The sequence below is a fragment of the Callorhinus ursinus genome, unplaced genomic scaffold (assembly GCF_003265705.2).
Source record: "Callorhinus ursinus isolate GAN/ISIS: 27379988/994484 unplaced genomic scaffold, GSC_fseal_2.0 scaffold25, whole genome shotgun sequence".
Lineage (NCBI taxonomy): Eukaryota > Metazoa > Chordata > Mammalia > Carnivora > Otariidae > Callorhinus > Callorhinus ursinus.
This window is the reverse complement of record NW_027397087.1, coordinates 19,018,106-19,038,199: the sequence shown is the minus strand read 5'-3', so window position 1 is coordinate 19,038,199 and position 20,094 is coordinate 19,018,106. Positions and strand designations below refer to the sequence as shown.

The 20,094-nt window shown below is 40.7% G+C and overlaps 1 pseudogene; it reads left to right on the top strand.

Annotated features, from left to right (window-relative positions):
* The first annotated feature begins 17,912 nt into the window (after positions 1–17,912).
* Positions 17,913–19,361, top strand: LOC112833261 (keratin, type II cytoskeletal 8 pseudogene; annotated as a pseudogene).
* The last annotated feature ends 733 nt before the right edge of the window (positions 19,362–20,094 follow it).

The window sequence follows — 20,094 nt, the reverse complement described above, 5'->3', positions numbered from 1 at the left end:
TGCAGTCACACATCTGGTTGGTGGCGGGATCAGGGCGTGAGGCCCACTCCATATCCCACTTTCCTCCACCCTGACTCCATCTCCTCCTTTGCCCTCAAAACCCTTGCTGACCTCCCCCTGCCCTCCCGCACATCAAAATTAGATCTTCCTCCTACTCACCCTCACCCTCACAGTACTCTATACCTTTGTATATTTATTTGTAGGACTCTGTGTTGAATGTCTACTCTCCACCAGAATTATCCAATATCAGCAGCTTGCCAGGCACAGAATAGTCAATACACATCTGCAGAATGAGTGAGTGAGTGAATCCTCTCCAGTGCATCTCCCATGATATCATACAGCTTTCATTTAATTATGGATCGAATATACCTTTTTACTTTTTTTACCTCTTGCAAAAAAAAAATTTGCCTTTTCTGTTTATCCAAAAACATTGATAAGAAAACCTTAAAGATTAAAAAAAATATTTTTATAAAAATAAGTAAGACCTTCTAGACATACTAGAAATAGAAGTTTTATAAATCATTTTCAGGGACTCCTTACTCCTCAAAGGCTAGGACCATATTTTCTTGATCTTTTTACCAGTCGCCTAGCACATTAGTAGCAATAGCAAGCAGCAGGAGATCAAAACGCATTTATTGAATAAAAGAACAAAGAAATGAATAAGGTATGTACACTGTACCTGTGGCCAGATATTGGTAAATTATCTAAATGATAAGCTGAAATATCACCCAGAATTTTGGGCTTTTTACATTTTTTCTTGGATGAGCTATTTGTGTCAGAGCCACATCCTGAGAAGTAAGCAGGAAGTGGATGGTGCAGCGTTTGAACCCAAAGTGAGCACTTGGTCTGTGTTAGAAGAGGTTAGGAGCTCTGAATCCTCAAAAGTGAAAATAAGTTGGGGTCACAGAGAGGACAAGGAGTACACCATCCCCTGCCAGTCACAGTAGGAGGGACTCCCCAGCAAGGCTGTCCCCACTCCGTGCGGAAACCCACTCATGCTGCAGCCTGCTGGCAGAGCCGCAGCTGAAGAGAAGCCACCCACCGCTCCCAAAGATCCCCCACACAGCCAGGCTGGCCTGACCTAACCACCCTTCAAATAGAAAGCACTTTTCTGAATTTCAGAAAGACCAACTACAGCCACCCCTGTGGTAGCCTCAGGTTAAGTCCACGAAAGCAAGGGTTAACATACAGTGCTATGCAGCGAAAGCACCGCCTGTATTATGTTAAACCCCCTTTATATAAAAGGGAAAATCCAACTGTTGTGCAGAAAATCCCTACCCTTTCCGATCGATGCTTCCTACCACTAGGGCATCTAGTAATTTCTGATTCAGTCTCCTGTAGCCTTTACTTCAATGACAGGGCACAGCAGGCCAGGGGTAGACAGCAGCCAGGCCCCGTGTGGCAAACCGTCAGCCCCGCCAAGAGGCTTGAGTGTTGGGGGGTGATGCACAAAGTGTAGGGCATGTCGCCATGGGTCGCACTGGGACTGTTTTAAGCCATGCCCAGGTCCTCAATCATAGACTCTGAGTTCAAAGGGCTGTTAGGCTGTTGGTCACTGATCTCATCTCAAGGTGATAGTCACCTCTGGCCTTTCAGCAGACAGCAAGCCCACTGTCCATCCATCTTGGAGCAGCCTGACACTGGATTCTCTACCCATTTTACAGCCAGTGAACATTCCCTATTGATTTATTGATCCATGTCTGCCTGTGGAGGGAGCTCGGAACAGATTCTGTGTACACTCACAACCTCCTGCATGGATTTTTTTTCCCCTCCTTTCTTTTTTCCTTTTTATCAAGGCGTGTTAGCAGTCTGGGGTGCAGCAGGAATTAGAGCATGCAGGAGCCCAATTTACCAGTCATGAATGTGCCTAGCTCCTGTTGGTCAGTCGAGTCTGCCTTTCTTTCCTTTTCCCTTTTTTCATTTGTCCCAAACTCTCTGAAATACCTATCCCTCACATACTCTTGCTTTGCCTGTGAGTCCTTGCTTTCCCTTACCTTTTATTTGAGATAGTTCTTAAATCCAACACAGAAAAAGCAAAGAGAAGGGGGTTAGGAGAACTAATATACTTTTTCTCTACCGTCTGTTTGCTGCCACATCCCATTACAAGCACCTCATTGCCGAAAACAAAGGAGTTCCTCCTCACCCGGGGCTTTGAATAAGCAATATTCAATTGCTTTGAATCATTTATAATTAAATTCTGAGTCATTCTGATTGTACCAGTTTCTCTTCTAGAAAAACAGAATTTTTTTTCAGCACACTCATCCTTCCTGGAATTTCATAAAGGAGCATTCAGAAGCCATGAAATCTGTGTGGTCCTTAAGCTTTTTAATCAGCAGAACAAGGTTAGAGAGGGCCTATGAAGCAAATCCCTATCTTCAAGGGAGAGACAGAAAGTGCAAAATCCTTATAAACACCACACTTCTACCAAATAGAAGTGTAACAATAGAAATCATTGGAACAATAGCTACTGTCTTATAAGCAGACCACATAACTATGCTTAGCAGTAATTACTTCCAAGCCATCCCAGACAGGATCTACATATCACACCTATGGATCCCACGGTTCCTCACTCCTTTGGAGTCTTCAGTGAAAGGAATCCTTTATCTCCTGATAGGAGTTAGAGGGAAAAATGACTGTGTTGTCTTATGAGTAAAATATTGCATTGATCTGGACGCTGGATATCCGGTGTGACATTTTATTCACAAATATATTCTCTAAAAAATAATAATAATTTGTTTTGCTTGAAATAAACAAATCACTCTTACACAAGCAAAATCTCCCAAAAAGACACACTGGAGGGTAAGACTACTTCAAATGCCTGTTATCCAGCCTCTGTATCCTAGAAATTTCTGTAAGTATAAGATAGTTTCCTATGCTTCTATCTGCTTATTTAATCATATAAGTATTACCAACTTTTGGTGTCTTTTAATTTAATAATTAATTTAATAATAATCAGGCTCCACACTCGGCAGGAAGTCTGCTTGAGACTCTCTCTCCTTCTCCCTCTCCCTCTGCCCTTCCCCACCCCTGCTCACTCGATCTCTCTCTTTCCAAAATAAATAAATAAACAAATCTTTTTTTAAAAAAGAAATAATTTTAAATAATGAAAAAGTACTTATGTTTAAAGAGATCCACAGCAGTGATACATGAAAAGAACGCAGAAAAAGAGAAAATAGTCTAAATATCAAAAATATGGAATGATTAAGCTGAGGTATACTCAATATGATGACTATGAAGAATATGTAATAAAGGGAAATTCCTCTAATATAAAATTAGGTGGAAGGGACTACCAAACAATACCAACAATGTAATTACAATTAGATGGAGAGGAATGGGCACGGAGAAAATACACTAAAAAGAAATTCTCTAAATGCCAGTAATAGGGGCACTCAGGTGGTTCAGTCAGTTGAGCACACGACTCTTGGTTTCCGCTCAGGTCGTGAGATCGTGCCCCCAGCTGGCTCCTCACTCAGTGGGATCTGCTTAGATACTCTGTCCCTCTGTCCTCCCCCCACTGACTCTCTCTCTCTCAAATAAATAAATCTTTAAAAAAATAAAAATAAATGCCAGTAATAATAGCAGCTAGGAATTATGAGATTATAATCATTTTTTCTCTTATCCAAATGTTCTTTCAGTTTGCCTACGTAATGTTTCTAGAAAACATAAACATAAAACCTTAGAAAAAGTGGACCAATAATTTGCCTTTGAAATTATTTGGGATGGAACATACAATGAAAGTTTCATATTTTGATTTTCTTAACTGATAAGTCACCTATGGAACAGAGATAGGGAACTAGGCTATTTGTTTTAGTAAAATGGTTTTGAAAGTAGCTGAATTTTTTCCCTCATAATCAGTAGAAAGCTTTTTAGCAGTGGGCAGCCAGCAAACCAGCCATAAAACAGGAATGACTAGATATCTTGAGATTGTGTGGTGCAATAGAAAGACTCTGGGTCAAATGCTCTGGATTCCAGGCTCCATAATTCCATTAACCAACTGGAAACAAGAACTACTGAATTTCTTCATACTTTAGTATTTTTCCACTCAAACAGATAAAATCTTGTTTAATCCATAAAACTAAAACGTAATGATGGAGCATTGGATAAATAGGCAAAATACCTGACATCATTCAGTTCCAGGTCTGACTTCCCCATCTGGAATAATAATTATTTGATTTTTTTTTCATTCTTCTTCTGGTTGGACTGGCCACTTTTATAAAGTAGTCCTTCCCCCAGTTTCATCATCTAAAATGGTACTAGAATAGGTGTCACTCACCCCTGTGGCAGAATGATTGTCCCAATTACCACTGCACACACAGAGACTGATTGTGAGCCCACCTCCTTCTGAGGAAAGTGCTGACCAATGGCAAAGGCCTTCACGGGGGCGTGGCAGGAGGCCAGGTGGAGCCAGTCCACTGACCTGCATATATCTGGGAGCTGAGCTGCAAGAACAAACAAAAGTGAACACTAAAGCTCAGATGTCCCAGCAAAAGAACAAAGGTTGAAGCTAGGCATCCCTCTAACAAGATTAAGTCAACAGTTGGACAGAATGTTTTACCTGGATTCTCTTACAATGCAGAGTTACAGTCATCAGATCTAACCATTATGTGAACACACTGTCCACAAAAATGGCCAGAAGTCTAAATTATCATCCTCTTTGCCAAGAACAAGTACTAATTCTTTTCCCTGAGCTACTACTCTAAGAGTCCAGATGGTCAAGTCACTTATGACAGCTATGGAGGCAGGCCTTGAACTGATTTCTTTATTGAACTAGCATCCGTCAAGCTCCACAACATACTAAGCAAAGAGGATGCAAAGAAGAATAGGCACAATCCTGGTCTCTAAGGGTGCTTGCAGTCCGTTGGAAATAATAACCAAATGTTATACACTTATCATCCTATACAAGATCTGGTGCTTTCAACACCGTGCTGCATTTAACCTCCCAGCAGTCCTGTGAGGTCTTCTAAGCAAAATGCAGCAGTCTATGATTGGGCATAAGCTGCCAGACTGGGAAAAGGAAACAATTATAACTAAAAGAGTCTCTTCTGACCATAGGCAAATATCCCAAGAGCAGGAGAAAATGGACACAGAAGGTAACAGGCTCAACAAAGTTTAAAGAGTATGTAAGAATTTGAGTGGATAAATCATAGCATGCTATTATTCTCTTGTGCAAAGGAAGAAAGAAACATACTTGCATGTTCCCCACAACAATGTGCCCCAAGGATCCCAGGTAGGAGTGCTAAGGAAAGCAAAGTCCCTTGGGATCTTCAGCTCAGAAGGGAGAGTGCCTGTAATTCCTGAGTACTTCTGCCCTACTCCTCTGGTATCAGGATTCCAGCACCATTAGTCCCTGTCCTGATGTCCAGAGAACCCAGAGCCCTGGAGTTGACCCACCCAGATGCAAATTTCATGCTTCTTTTTCTCATCCAGTAGTCCAGAGTTCACACACTGGGAAACTATTCTCACAGAAAGTAGTGAGCCTTCAGCCACCTCCATTCTGCTCAAACCAAGCCCCCATTCTTTTTTTTTTTTAAGATTTTATTTATTTGAGAAAGAAACAGTGAGCAAGAGAGAGAGCACAAGGCAGTGGGAGAGGCAAGAGGAGGGGCAGAAGCAGACTCCCCGCTGAGCAGGGAACCCAACACAGGGCTAGATCCCAGGACCCTCGGATCATGACCCGAGCTGAAGGCAGACGTTTAACCAACTGCGCCACCCAGGAGCCCCCCAAGTCCCTATTCTGCCTCAATCTTGCTGCCTCTGAGTAAAACCTATAGGAAAAAAAAGCATACTATGCCAGAGCCAGGATGAAACTTAGAAATCATTTGTCTAGTCTCTTATTTTATAAATAGAAAAATGAGAGCCCACACCTTGCCTAGGAGATCACACCTTGCTTTAAGCCACTCAGCCAACCTCCAAACTCTTTGTGACATGGGCCATGGTAGATCCACCTGCTCATATTCATCCATGCATCTGTTCGTACATGCAGTCCTAGAGCAAGCAAGTGGCACACTTAGAAGTCACTTGCCTAGACGGTGTTTGTCATTCTGAGGACCACCTGTATTTGGTATAACTATGGTTTGTGCCGCAAAGAAAGTACAGTTGTGAGGGTACCTCTTTCCCATTTCTGTATTGTATGAACTTGTGGACAAAAGCAAACACAAATGTAGAAACTAACATGATCTTAAAATGATTTCTGTATTGTATGAACTTGTGGACAAAAGCAAACACAAATGTGGAAACTAACATGATCTTAAAATGATTTCATTGATGTTGGTATTGGTATTCTTCATTGATTAGAACCTGCTTTTGACTTATTCATGGCTTAATGTTGCTTGTTAGAGAAAATAAAGCAGACTTCTAATCATCTAAGGTGTGATACTTGCAGCTTTCAACGTGTACTGGTTAGACAAGCTGGCCATGATACAAAATCATTCATTCTTGCCACCCTTCTCCCAGATTATTCCTGCGCAAACACCCATACCTCTGGCCCCCTCCATTCTGCCACTTGCTGATGTTATTTGCCAGGGAGTGAAGGTGTCTGTGAGGTCTGAAAATTGGATCACGGGGGACAGCTCCACTCTGGCCCTAGTCATGCTGTCAGCAAGACTGATCAATCAATACTCCATGTGACACTTTCAGAATTCACTGGAAATGATGCCCTTTTCAAATGACACCCACATTTTATGGAGGGCAGCTCTAGTGGGGAAAAAAGCACCATACCAATGTATTTTTCTTAGATATATTTGGTTCCAGTAAACTTTGTTGAGTAGGACCAATGAGTCTGTATCTCCAACCTCCCTGCTCCCATCCCAGAGCCTTTGAACAAGGAAATACAATATTTAAGCCACACTGCAAGCTGACATTTTCCTGGGCCCCTGAATCTCTCATATAACATAAAAGATGCATTCTTTTAATGCAATGGGTCTTTTAAAATTCTAGGTTTGTTGTAGACTTCCAGCATACCAGCCTCATAAAGAAAACAAATAGAAATTTTCTTCCAGAATGAAAGCTTAAAATTGCCAGGGTGTTATTCTAACTACTTTGAGAGGGTTGACCCTTACCTCACCCTTATAATGCTGACAGGAGCACACAAAGGCAATGGTTTGCTTCCTTTGCAATATATGTGCAGCTACCTAGGCCAGGCCAGAAGGTTAGTAGTGTTACTTAAGCAAAGCAGATGAGAAGCCCTGGTTTACTTGCTAAGTTCTAATGAGGTAACACATAGTGTTCCCAGCACATCCTAATACCAGATAACCCACCCAGGCCCTAGAAGTAGAGGTTTCTAAGGGCCTTGAGGGACTGATCCACCAGAGAAGTGACTCTTCTGACCCTGGAGGACCCTAGAGGAAAGGTTAGAGATGAGAACAGAAAGCATTGAGATCCCAGCTGCCACCATTTGATTAAAACCCCGCATGCTAACAGTTAAGAGCAGTGATAATCAGCTTAAGCACACATCAGGATCACCTGGAGGGCTTGTTGAAACACAGTTTGCTGGGCCCCATCCCAGAGGTTCTGATTCAGTATTTCTGGACAGGGACCCTGGAATTTGAGTTTCTAACAAGTTTCAATATGATTCCGATGTTGCCAGCCTGGGTACCACGTTTTGAGGACTACTAGTTTAGGGCACCTTTAAATTACCTGCAAATCAAGCCCAGTATAAACCTAATGTAAATAGCACTAGATTATTTTAATTTTATTATGCTTATAATGGTAGATATGATAAAACATCTCTTTAGTAGAACCAATTTCCCAAAATATTGTGGGGTTTTTGTTTTTATTTTTGTTTTGTTTGGCACTGTGAAAGAACAAAGGCAGACCGTGAATTTTGTTCTCTGACGATGAGGATTCTGCAAGCAAAACAGGCATGTGACTGGTCCTTGGCAGTTCAAGCTCCCCTTAAGGTTCAGGGAGCAATCACTGAGGCCTTGGATATCCAGGTCAACTGAGTTAACCAGATGTTGGTCAATCATGGGGCTTTGGGCTGTCACAATGAATGGGCAATCAATGGGCCATCCTGTTCAGTTGTTGAACCACAAAATCTAATGGATGACCATTTCAGGATCCAGTTATCATGAAATCCACTTGAGCTAATTTTAAATGGCCAAGTTCTCAAATAAGAAGCAATTTGATTGGCCTCTCAGCAATTTTCTCCCTCAGCCAATCAGGTTTAATTATTAAGAACTGACAAATGTCCCCGAAATAAAGCAATTGAGATAGTCTTCTCCTAACAGTAGTTTAAGAAGATCTTATGAGAAACCAGTTTTCCTTTTTTAGCCGATCAAATGAAAGCAAATCTATGAGTACATGAACATGAAAACTGAATACAGAGTATCCGTTTTCAGCCATGAGCATCCCTTTATACAGAAGCCCAGTATCTGTGGATTTGCTTCTGTGCTGCTTTGCAGCAACTAGGAGAATTTCACTTTCAGTTACAGTGTATGAGATTTATGAGTCCCTCAGACTGGGGATAATTAGAAAAAGAGAAAGTGGTGTAGGGAATAGGAAAAGGAGCAAAAAAAAGGCAGCATAACACGGGCAAGAGTTTTTGCAATGTTTTTCCCTCTCTCTCAGGACACTGAAAGAAGGTAAAACCTGGCCCCAGAACTGCCCTCCTGTGCCCTTTGAAGGCAGGTAGCAGAAATATGATGGGGGCTGAGCACACTTTAGCATGAACTTGGTTTATCAGAGAGGTTCTAAGTCTCTGTATTAGGGAGAAGAGGTGAGAAATACCTATGCAGTGAGAATGAGTAAGTTAAATAAAATTTTCCCAAAGGCTTAGGGTTTGCTTGTTTGTTAGTTTTTTTTTTCTCTCTCTCCCTCTTTATTTCTATCTTTAGCATCCAAGTCATTCTGCATTTGTGCACATGAATAGGACCTGAAACAAGCGGCAACAACTCTAAGCCATTCCACTGGAAAATGTATTACATATTTGAATGGTGGGAAGACACAAAGAAAAGCCCTTACAACATGCATGTTATCTGGAAAAAAGAGGAAAGAGATGAATTCATTTTTTTAAAGTGTTAAAACAAAGGTGGATGAAATGCTAAAATATTTTGCAGTAACCAAAAATTGGCAAATAGAAATTAACTATGATATAACTTTCATAAACAACTAATAAAGAGCAATATGTCATTGGTGTTCTCTTTATTTACTGTGTTAATTTTACTACGTTATTTTTTTCTCATCAATAATCTTTTTACTGGTTATGTGCTAAAATTATAATATCTTGAATGTTTGGGGTTAATCAAAACATTAAAATTATTTTCACTCATTATTTTTAATTTTTTAAACATGGCTACTAGAAAACGTAAAATTACAAATGTGGCTTAAATTTGTGGTTCATATAATACTTTATTGGATTTTAGTGCTTTATTTTCATCTCATAAAATACTTAAAATGATTTTTTGTGTGCCCATAGATTTTCTCAGTTCCCCAACTCTTTTGCCTACAAAATCATCTGATTCTCTCTCTCTTTTTTTTAAATTTAAATTCAAGTTAGTTAAGAACCCTCTTACACTGTTGGCGTGAATGCAAACTGGTACAGCCACTCTGGGAAACAATATGGAGGTTCCTCACAAAGTTAAAAATCATCTGATTCTCAAGCATGAATCCTTCCACGTGGGGGCTTTCAGTAACCTAATCCTTATGGATTTGGAAGCAAACCTATGTTGTATATGCAAGGCAATAAGTTCAAATTGGTTACTGGACCTGTGCCTCACTGTATGAGGCAGAAGGTAGAAGAACAGGGAAGAACAGGAGGGAAGTTCTAGAAGTTTTCACAATGGAAGACACATTTAAACTGGATCTTGAAAACACACAAGACTTTGCCATGCAAAATATTTTAGGATTTCATCCACCTTTGTTTTAACACTTTAAAAAAATGAATTCATCTCTTTCCTCTTTTTTCCAGATAACATGCATGTTGAAAGGGCTTTTCTTTGTGTCTTCCCGCCATTCAAATATGTAATACATTTTCCAATGTAATGGCTTAGAGTTGTTGCCTCTTGTTTGCCATGCTAGAAGAAGGAAGTATTCTAATCACAGTTTGTGTCCTATTTAGGAAATCTTCCTGTAACAGTCACGGTTCACAGCCACCAAGAGTATTATGGGAATACGGGATTTATTTTAGGAATCAGACTTTACACAAATATGGGAAGAATTGAGGAAGTAAGTCTGGTGGGGGCAGTCAGGAGGTCAGAGGAAAGGTCGTTAGGCAGTCCATCTGGAACACTGGCAAGGGAGGACAGACCAAAGCCTAAAGGGAAATGCAAGAAACCAATCCAGGCAGCCATGAAAATGAAACCACAAGGAGGAACTTGTGGGGAGGTCTGAATCAATCTACTGCTTTTCTTTTTTTTAAGATTTTATTTATTTATTTGAGAGAGAGAGCGCGCAAGTGAGGGGAGAGGCAGAGGGAGAAGCAGACCCCCCAGTGAGCAGAGAGCCCAAAGTGGGGCCCAATCCCAGGACCCCAGGATCAGGACCTGAGCCAAAGGCAGACACTCAATGGACTGAGCCACCCCAGGTGCTCCAATCTACTGCTTTTTAAAGAGTCAGCGCCTCTGCACCTCCACAGTCAAGGGTCTGATAGACTTGAAATCATTATTGGCCAGCTGGGCAGCAACTGGGAAGATGAGCTAGACAGAGGGTGGAGGAGAACAAGGACAAGCAGAACCCACCAGGCTCTGTTTATGACCATGACAAACTGCCCCAAGTTATAACTGCTCCTTCTCTCCTACCTGCCAAAGTTCTCAAGTTCTTTTGAACAACTCTAATCAGAGACCATACAGAGAGCGAGAGAGCTGTGGAAATAGGATACCTACTTAACCAAACTGATGTAGCCCATTGTAAGAAGGGAAGCACAGCTGTAAGAAGGAAAACTAGAAAGCGTGCTTTAAGACCATGGAATATTTCCTGTGTTCTGAAGAAACTGGTGAGTCATTGAAAGTTTTAAACAGCAGATCTCATATCTAATTTCTCTTTCTACAAAATAACTTGAGTGGCTGATGCCATATATCCCACATAATGAATAGAGAAGATGTCCTTTCATACCTCCCTGAATTTACTCAAGTTATTTCTTCTCCCTAAATTGCAATTATTCTTGCCCATTCAATGAAGAGTTCTCATCCTCACAGACTCCATTCAAACATCACTTCCTCTGGGCACTGTTCCCTGACTTCTCACCTTCAATTCTTCATTACCCCTTCTGGGGTCCCGTAAAATCTTGTCCATACTTCCACTGAAGACCTTTTCATATTGTTTTCTGTTTTCATGTTTCTTCTTCAGTTAGCCACAAGATCCTTGAGAAGACAGACCATGCTGTATTAATCATTGTATACCCAAGATCTGGTTCACAGTAAGTACTCAATAAAGATGGAGTAAATAAATGAAGAAAACCCAGTGGAAACATTAATGCAATAGTCTAAACTAAATATCCAGAAGGCTTAGATTAGAAGAAGAGGTAGAGAGTGAGAAATATCCAAATAACATCTTAAAAGCAGAAGGGCTAGAATTTGGTACCAACTGGTGGAAGATGTAGGAGACAGACTCTGATATATGCTATAAATAAAACAAAGCATAAGGTTGTAGAGAAGAATATGTTAACTTTCATCAAAGAGATAGAGCTGTTATAAAATTTAAAAAATTATATGTCCATAAAGTAAAATATAGTCAAACCACTACACAACAACTGGGCCCAATTTGTCAGGAAATCAGAAAACTAAGAGAAGCTAATAGTATTATGTATTAGAATTTTCTATAGAAAACCTTAATTTCTAAATGTCTACCCTATTTCCATTTTGTTTTACTTAGCAACTATCACTAGGCACCTCTTTTTTAAATTTAAATTCCATTTAATTAACATACACTATAGTGTATGGTAGGAGGTAGAATTTAGTGATTGATCAGTTGCATACAACACTCAGGGCTCACTACTTCAAGTGTCCTCCTTAATGCCCATCCCCCAATTACACCACCCCCCACCCCCTCCAGCAGCCCTCAGTTTGTTTCCTACAGTTAAGAGTCTCTTATGGTTTGCCTCCCTCTCTATTTTCGTCTTATTTTATTTTTCCTTCCCTTCCCCTATGTTCATCTATTTTGTTTCTTAAATTCCACATATGAGTGAAATATGGCATTTGTCTTTCTCTGACTTATTTCACTCTAGTGGAACCTCTAGTCCCATCCACATCATTGCAAATGGAAAGATTTCATTATTTTTGAAGGCTGAGTAATATTCCATTATATATATATATATACCACATCTTCTTTATCCATTCATCTGTCAATAGACATCTAGGCTCTTTCCATACTTTGGATATTGTGAACATCACGTTATAAACACTAGGGGTGCATGTACCACTTTGAATCACTATGTTTGTATCCTTTGGATAAATACCTGTAGTACAATTGCTGGGTCAGAGGGTAGCTCTATTTTTAACTTTTTGAGGAACCTCCATACTGTTTTCCAGAGTGGCTGCACCAGCTTGCATTCCCACCAACAGTGTAGGAGGGTTCCCCTTTCTCCACATCCTCACCAAATTTAATGGAATCCAAAGAACTATAAAAACACATAATAGCTTTTTTTCTTCAGTTTTTTTTTTTTTATTTCTCAGAGAGAGAGCATAATAAGCAGGGGGAGCAGCAGAGGAAGAGGGAGTAGCAGGCTCCCCGCTGAGCAGGGAGCCTGCTGAGCCAAAGGCAGACGCTTAACCGACTGAGCCACCCAGGCGTCCCTTTTCTTCAAATTTTTATTTAAATTCTAGTTAGTTAGTATACAATGCAATATTGGTTTCAGGAGTATAATTCAGTGATTCATCACTTATATATAACACACATAATAACTTTAAATGTAATTTTAGCATGAAGCACCTAGCATTGTTGGTTCATTAGAGGTTTCCAAAATGGTCCACACTGAGCTAAGCAAGCCAACAAGCTCCTATATGTATTTACTTATTTATTAATAGGCTGAATCTCCTTTCACATAGACTTTCACACAGGCTGGGACCAAATTCCAGCTCTACTCCATATTAGCTGAATGATCTCAAACAAGTCTCTTAAACTCCTAAGTCTGTTTTTACATCTGTAAAACTACTGGCCTATGGGGTGATTCTTGTCTGTTTTTCTAGTACTTTATTTTATTTTTAAAAGTTTGAGGGGTACCTGGGTGGCTCAGACAGTTAAATACCAGGCTTTTGATTTCGGTTCAGGTCATGACCTCAAGGTCATGGGACTGAGCCCCGCATGGAGCCTCACCTCTGGCTCCCCACTCAGTGTGGAGTCTGCTTCCTTCCCTCTACCTCCACCCCTCCCCCAAACTTACATGCTTGAGCTATCTGTCTCTCTCAAGTAAATAAATCTTTCTTAAAAAGTTTGAGACTAAGGGATACATACATACATACAAAACTCAAAAAGTACATAAAGGCATATTCATTGAAAAGAAATTCTTCTTCCCTCCCTGTCTTCTAGCCACATAGTTCTCTCTCAAAAGGAAATCACCATTACTACTTTTAGAAACACCCTATGCATTTTTCCTACACACAAATGTTGCAAACTCTATATACTATTCTGAACCCTGTTTTTCCATTCACTTGGCTTTGAAGAACTTTTCAGGAAGTATATATTATGCTGTATCATTTTTTTAAAGATTTTATTTATTTATTTGACAGAGAGAGGGCAAGAGAGCACAAGCAGGGAGAGCAGCAGCAGGAGAGGGAGAAGCAGACTCTGCTGAGCAGGGAGCCCGATGCGGGGCTTGACTCCAGGACCCTGGGGCAGATGCTTAACTGACTGAGCCACCCAGGCGCCCCTTATCATTCTTTTTTTATAGTTGTTTTGTATTTTATTGTATGGGTCTTTCATAAATTATTTAGTCTCTTAAAGAACATTTCAGCCGATTCTAATCTTTTGATATTACAATGTTGCAAAGAATATCCTATTACATACTTCATTTCACTCATATCACAATTGTATCTATGAAATAAATAACTAAAAGTGGAAATGTTGGGTAAAAGGATATATGCATATTTTTTTCTCTTTCACTAATTTTCGGGAAAGTACACAAAATTAGAAATGCATATCTCAATGAATTATGACTGATGTTCCATGCAACCACTGCCCCAGTCAAGAAACAGAATGTTGCCAGAATCCCAAAAGCCCCCTCCTCCTAATCACCAACAATTAGAGCTCCTCAAATGCAACCTTTGTCTGGTTTCCATGGCAATCCCTGCTTACCAAGTCTCACCATCAAAAAATACTTTATCAAACACCACAGCCCCACCCTTGCCTGCTTTTTGAACTCTACATAAATGGAGTCACAATGCAGATATGCTTTCAAATTCAGCTTCACTCAAATTCAGCATTATACTTGTAAAAGACATCCATTTGTTGCATTTATATATAGTTCATTTATTTTTATGGATGTGTAAAATTTCATTGTATTAATATACTACAATATATATATTGTATCTATTCTAGTTAAGACATTTGGGTGTTTTTCAGTTTGGGCCATTGTAGTAATGCTACTATGAACATTCTCATTTAAGTCTCCTAGTGCACATGTGCACTAGGTAATAGAATACATGTTCTTCAACTTTAATAGATAATACCAAGCTGTTTTTCAAAGTGACCATACCAATATACACTTCTATATGACTCCCCTTGCTCCATATCCCCACTAGGCATTTGTCAGTCCTACTAATTTTAGCCATTCAGTAAGATGACTAGTAGAATTTTCTTATGGCTTTAATTTGCATTTTCTTTACTACTAAGGAAATTCGGGAAATTTCATATATATTTTAGCCATTTGAATTTTATATTTTATAGAGTGCCTGTTCAAATCTCTTATTCATATGTTTATTAGGTTGTTTTTAAATTTCTCGGGGTTTTTTTTCTTATGTTTTGAATATGCCTTTCATGTTTATTGCAACTATCTTCTTGCTTTTTCACTCCCTTATAATAAAAAGAAGTTCTGAACTTTAATCTAGCCATTTTGTCTTTTTCTTTTATAGTTAGTGCTTTTCCTACCCTCCACCATAAAGATATTCTCATATGTTATCTTATTCAATGTTACTATTTTACCTCTTACATCCACATTTACATTCTACCAGGAACTGACTTTTGTTTATGGCAGGATGTAGGGGTCAAGTTTCCTTCTTTCCATTTCTTTTTTTTTTCATCGGTTCCGCCATAATTTAACAATAAAACTAAGCTTCCCAACTATTTTGGAGTACCACCTTTGTTATAAATTAAATGTTCATATATGTGTGGCCTGTTTCTGAACTTTCTATTATATCCCACCATTCTATGTGCTTATTAAACATTAATTTCTGACTTGTTCTTCGAGTGCCTTGACTATTCTTGATCCTTTAGATTGGGGAGCATTAACACCTTTATTTATATTGAGTCTTCAAATCTATATACATGGTTTTTCCTTTCTTTTATTTATGTTTTCTTTTTAATTTTTATCGGTTATGTTTTATAGTCTTCTGCATAGATGTCTTACACATCATTTCCCAGATTTGTCCCTAGATTATTCACATTTTTGATGCATCATAAATATTTTTGTTCATTTTCTAGCTGTTTATTGCAGATATATACATACAATTGATTTTTCAATATTTACCTTACATTTTTGTACCTTTGAGTAACACCTTTATTTCTCCCTTCCCAATCTATTTACCTTTTTTTTCCCTTGTTTTTCCTGACTTTTTGCACTGGATAGCATTTTCAGTACAATACTGAAGAGAAGTTGTGATACTAGGGATCTTTATATTATTCCTTCTCAAAGGGAGAGCTTCTAACCATGAAGTATAGATTTTTTTATAGCTATCCTTGATAATATTAAGGAAATCTTCCTCTATTTTCAATCTGCTAAGCTTTTATTATGAACCAATATTAAATTTTATCAGATGTAATTTCTTAATCTATTGAAATGGTCACTTTTTTATCACTTATTCTAAGTGAATTGTATTGATTTCAGACGCTAAACCAATCTTTCATTCCTTTTTATATATTTCTGGGTTTAGTTTGCTAATATTTTGATTAGGCTCTCTTTTTTTTTTAAGATTTTATTTATTCATTTGAGAGAGAGAGAGAGATATAGAGAGCACAAGCAGGGGGAGCAGCAGAGGGAGAGGGAGAAGCAGGCTCCCTGCTGAGCTGGGAGCCTGATATGGGGCTTGATCCCAGGACCTGGAGATCATGACCTGAGCCGAAGGCAGACGCTTAACCATCTGAGCCACCCAGGCTCCCCTGATTAGGCCCTCTTAAATGTCTACCCATGAATGAGATAGGCCTTATGCTCACTTTTAAAAGTGTGTCAGGAATATTCTCTCTTTTGTGTAAGACTGGAGTTATTTTGTTCCTAAAGTTTTGATATAATTTACTGACTACTGATCTGGAGTTTTCTTTATGGTGAAAGTTTTAATTATGCATTTGATTCCCTTAATAGTTAAAAAATTATCTAGATTTTCCCTTTCTTCTGATACCTTTTTTAATAAATTGCATTTCTTTAAGAATGGGTCCATTTCACCTAAATTTTAAAATGTATTGTTATAATGTTATTTGTAAGAGCTTCTTATCATTTTAATATCTGTAGGATCTCAAATAACCACTTGTTTATTCTTAACATTGATTTTCTTCTCCCTCCCCCTCTCTCCCTCTCCCTTTTGCTCTCCCTCCCTTTTTCTCTCTCTCTCTCTCTCCCTCTCTCTCTCCCACCCCACCATGTCTGCACTAGGAACTTATCAGTTTTATTAGCCTCTTCTGAAACCAGCTGTTGCCCATCTTGATCCTCTCTATTGCATGTTTGTTTTTTGTTTTCCTCTTCATTACTTTCTACTCTTATCTTTAATAATGTCATTCTTTCTGCTTTCTTTGGTCTAATTTGCTGTTATTTTCAAACTTCTTAGGATGGATGCCTAGCTCATTGATTTCAGCCTCCCATCTTTTCTAAAATATTCACATAAAGCTATAAATTTCCCAATAAGCAAAGCTTTGACTATATCCCACAACTTTTGATATGCAAAATTTCCAAAATCATTCAATTCAAAGTATTTTCCAATTTCTATCGTGATTTCTCCTTTAATCCATGGGTTATTGTCTAGAAGCATATGTCTGAACTTTCCAATATTTGGGAATTTTCTAGCTTCATCTGTTATTGACTTTAAGCTGTGATTTTTTCTTATTTCACCTACCACGTTGATTCCAGTCCAGAACAAGTTTTTTGCACTCCCTGGCTCACTGTCCAAAGACTTCACAGGTGGAGCCACGTCACAGGTGAAATTCAGCTTTTCAGTCATATTCAAACTGGCTCTGAAGCCAGTGTATCTCTTCAGCTTAGAACTATCTTAAAAAATGGTGACTCCTCCAGCATGTGCAGAATTCTACTGTTCAGAACAGAAGCCATTTCTCCTACTCTAACTTCACCCACAAGTGATTTCCCAGAGCCAAACTGAAAACTCCAACAGAAAGGTGCTAGAATAAAGTCCTAGCACATGTCCCTCATACAGGGCCCCTGGGTGGCACAACTCCATAGCATTATACATATGTGGCACAATCACTATGTCATCATCTGTGTAGATGGTGTCCCCTGAAGTTGTGCAGGCACCCTCAATGCAGCCATGCACAGTAGCCTTGGTCCTTTACCATGCAGAGCCTCAGCCAGAGGGACTCCTTTCTCAGCTAGATGCTAACTGCGCTGAGTCAGATATCATGTATATTTGCCTTTGTGTCAGCTGTGACACTTAGCTCAATGCCTAGCACCTGTGTTCATAAATTCTATTGGTGGATGAAGTAAAGGATGAATATTTGGACAGAAAGACATGATAGGACCTAGAAGCAGCTTCTCTGCTCCTTCTGGAACCCCTGTCAGGTTCAGCCTACTCGCCTCCACTCCAGCCTCCACTCCGGCCTCCACCATGTCCATCAGGGTGACCCAGAAGTCCTATAAAATGTCCACCTCTGGTCCCCGGGCCTTCAGCAGCCACTCCTACATGAGCGGGCCTGGCTCCCGCATTAGCTCCTCTGCCTTCTCCCAGGTGGGCAGCAGCAGCAGCATGAGTGTGGTCGGGGACTACGGCAGCAGGGCCAGGGGCGTGGGGGGCATCACAGCTGTCTCAGTGAACTAGAGCCTGCTGAGCCCCCTTAAGCTGGAGGTGGACCCCAACAGCCAAGCTGTGTGCACCCAAGAGAAGGAGCAGATCAAGACCCTCAACAACAGATTTGCCTCCTTCATTGACAAGGTGAGGCACCTGGAGCAGCAGAACAAAATTCTGGAGACCAAGTGGAGCCTCCTACAGCAGCAGAAAACCACTTGGAACAACAGACAACATGTTTGAGAGCTACATCAGCAACCTCCAGCGGCAGCTGGACACCCTGGGTCAGGAGAAGCTGAAGCTGGAGGTGGAGCTTGGCAACATGCAAGCGCTGGTGGAAGATTTCAAGAATAAATATGAGGAGGAGAGCAAAGAGTGGGCAGACATGGAGAATGAATTTGTCCTCATCAAGAAGGATGTGGATGAAGCTTACATGAACAAGGTAGAGCTGGAGTCCTGCCTGGAAGGGCTAACCAATGAGATCAGCTTCTTAAGGCAGCTGCACAAAGAGGAGATCTGTGAGCTGCAGTCCCAGATCTCAGACACATCAGTGGTCCTGTCCATGGACAACAGCCACTCCCTGGACCTGGACAGCATCATCGCCGAGGTCAAGGCCCAGTACAAGGACATCGCCAACCGCAGCCGGGCTGAGGCCGAGACCAGGTACCAGATCAAGTACGAGGAGCTGCAGACACTGGCTGGGAAGCATGGGGATGACCTCCGCCGCACAAAGACGGAGATTTCTGAGATGAACCAGAGCATCAGCCGACTCCAGGCTGAGACTGAGGCCCTCAAAAACCAGACGGCTGCCCTGGAGGTGGCATTGCTGATGCAGAGCAGCACAAGGAGCTGGCCATTAAGGACACCAATGTCAAGGTGGCTGAGCTGGAGGCCGCCCTGCAGCGAGCCAAGCAGGACATGGCCTGGCAGCTACACGAGTATCAGGAGCTCATGAACGTCAAGCTGGCCCTGGACATTGAGATCGCCACCTACCACAAGCTGCTGGAGGGTGAGGAGAGCCGGCTGGAGTCTGGGATGCAGAACACAAGTATCCATACTAAGACCACCAGCAGCTACTCAGATGGCCTGAGCTCAGCCTATGGGGGCCTCACAAGCCCTGGCCTCAACTATGGCCTGAGCTCCTTCCAGTCCAGCTTTGGCCCTGCTGGTTCCTTCAGCCACAGCGGCTCCTCCAAGGCTGTGGTCGTGAAGAAGATCGAGACCCGTAATGGGAAGCTGGTGTCCGAGTCGTCTGATATCCTGTCCAAGTGAACAACCACAGTGGTCCCTCCCAGCCTCCCCACTCTTGTGGCTGCCATAGAGCCTTTGGGGGTAAGGAGCTGTGCCGGGGAGCATCAGGAACAGAAGAGCCACCTAAGACTCAGCCCCAGTCCTCAGCCTACCCTTGGGGGGAGTCTACTGCCCTGGTACCCTCTCTTGTTCATGCCCCCAACTAAAAGCCAGTTCAAGTGTCTTTTCCCGAATAAAGCCTCAGCCGGCTCTGCCAATCCCCACCCCCCCAAAAAAAGACATGATAGAAGAAACTGGGCAGTTTTATTTTCTCCTACAAATGTTGGGGCAGAAGTTCAGTGGAACTTAAGACCAAGAAAATTTTTTAAATAGAAGTGGAATCAATATAAACTTAAATCAAGTTTCAAGTAACATGTAAAGCCAACATCTATGAAAAGGACAAATAAGAGGATGATCAGTGTCTGAAATAATGAGTCTTAAAGCTAAAAAGCAAATACATACAGTGGAACTATTAAAAACTGAACTTTGGGGCACCTGGATGGCATAGTCAGTTAAGTGTCCAACTCTTGGTTTCAGCTCAGGTCACAATCTCAGGGTAGTGAGATCGAGCCCCATGTCTGGCTCCACACACAGTGCAGTCTACCTGAGATTCTTTCTCTCCCTCCCCTCTACCTCCCCTGCTCATGCTCTCTCTCTCTCTAAAATAAATAAATAAATATTTTTATAAATAAATAAATAAAAATTAAACAAAACT